This window comes from Sciurus carolinensis, chromosome 5, assembly GCF_902686445.1.
Source record: "Sciurus carolinensis chromosome 5, mSciCar1.2, whole genome shotgun sequence".
Lineage (NCBI taxonomy): Eukaryota > Metazoa > Chordata > Mammalia > Rodentia > Sciuridae > Sciurus > Sciurus carolinensis.
The window spans coordinates 51,466,814-51,468,653 of record NC_062217.1 but is presented as its reverse complement, the minus strand read 5'-3'; the positions used below and the strand labels follow the sequence as shown (position 1 = coordinate 51,468,653).

Sequence of the window (1,840 nt, the reverse complement as noted above, 5' to 3'; positions counted from 1 at the left end):
TTTTTGTTTTTTTTTCTAGTAAACAGTGAAATGCAGTACCTAAAAATATCTAACATGCAACTTAAATATCACTCCATGATGTGATCCTGAAGCATAATTTCATATCTCTTTAAAAATTATATATCACTATACTATAGAAAGTGGACATAAAAGTTGTACAATTGTCAACACAACACTGGTTATCCATTTGTACAGCAATATCATAAGAGATATAGAAAAATGTAGAGATAATTATTATCAGCTCTAAAAATATCTGAAATGAACTTGAGTTACTAGTTCTGTAAGACCAATGTGTTAATGTTTTTGAGAGGGAAAACACAGACTGATGAAATTAAAATGCACTCATTTGGGGGAATTATAACCTAATAGACATTTAAGTATTTGAGGTCATTTTTAAGAAGCACTTAAGGTAGAGAAGGGTCACAAAATTGAGCAATATAAAGAAAAGGTAGGGTGTGGCAAGCCGCCTCGCCACCATGATAAGATGGCGCTGGTTTCCTGAAGTGCTTTCTAGGTAAACAAGCCCATATTTGGTTAAGTCAACTGTTGCAAGTGGGAGCACCTATGAACATAGGCCAAGTGGCAGGAGTAGATTGGCTATTGCAAGAGTATAAAAGTGTATGAATTCGGCTCAAGAAAAAGAAGAAGAAAAACCATGGTTTTATAATATTAAGGTCCTTATTAAACTGCTGAAGGAAGATTCCTGTGTCGTGCTTTCTTGCGGGCGAGGGACACGACAGTAGGGGTGCTTGCTTCAGTAGTACATATACTAAAATTGGAAGGATACAGAGAGGATTAGCATGGTCCCTGCACAAGGATGACATACAAAGTCATGAAGCATTCCATACTTTTTGTGCTTTGGTTATATTTCAATATTCTTAAATCTTGCTTCTTTATTCAATCAACAGCTGCTATCTTTATTAGATAATGATAACATGTAAAGGTAATGTTGGTTCATAGATTATGAGGTCAAGAAATTATTGATATTAAAACAGGGAAATCAATTCTGCAGAAGAAAAAAATATTAGCAATAACGTGTGTTTGAAAAACAGCTGAAACAAAACTGGCTAAGAATTCATTCAGCAAGTATTTATTGATTCCCTGCTAAGTTCCATGTTATATGTTGTGAGTACAGCATGGAGGAAAGTGCATATGGTTTTGGGTGCAGTGGAACTTTTCATATAAAGACAACTAATTTGCAAAATAAATGATTTAATTTGAGACCTATGCTACAAAAAACTAAATGATAAGTTATTAAAAAAATCAGGAAAACATGCAATACATCAAGTAGTACTTGAGGAAAGATATTTTAAAATGCTTGTTGTAGGATGTTCACTATTTCCAGTTTTATTAAATCTGGTAAGACATAACCATTGCAATCAGACAAAAGAAAGAAATGAAGAGTATCAAACTGGGAATGGGGAGATCAAATTATCATTATTTGTAAGTGATATGATCTTATACAGAAAGTAATTAGAAGAAAGAAAAACATCTGAAATGGAAAAGAATAAATCCAATCATAACTGTTTTCATATGCCATGATGACACATACAGAAAACTCCAAGGACTCCACCAAAAAAACTATCAGAAATAAGAAACTAAAGAAGCAAATTTTTGTATTACAAAATCAACATAGAAAATAAGTTGTCATACATCAAGAGCAAATTATTTGAAAAAAAGAAGTCGAGAAATTACTCATTTGCAAACAGTAAAATGCCTAGAAATTATTTAAATATAGTGGCAAAAAATCTTTATAAAGATTAATTCTTAAATATTGATGCAATAAATTGAAGAGGACACAAGTCAAATGTGATGGCAAATGCCTATAGTCTCAGATATT

At 32.1% G+C, this 1,840-nt stretch overlaps 1 non-coding gene across 1 annotated transcript; it reads left to right on the top strand.

The window, feature by feature from the left end:
* Positions 1–745: 745 nt before the first annotated feature.
* LOC124986086 (U6 spliceosomal RNA) lies at positions 746–852 on the top strand. Its single transcript, XR_007108987.1, has one exon. It is a non-coding gene; the product is annotated as a U6 spliceosomal RNA (small nuclear RNA).
* Positions 853–1,840: the final 988 nt, after the last annotated feature.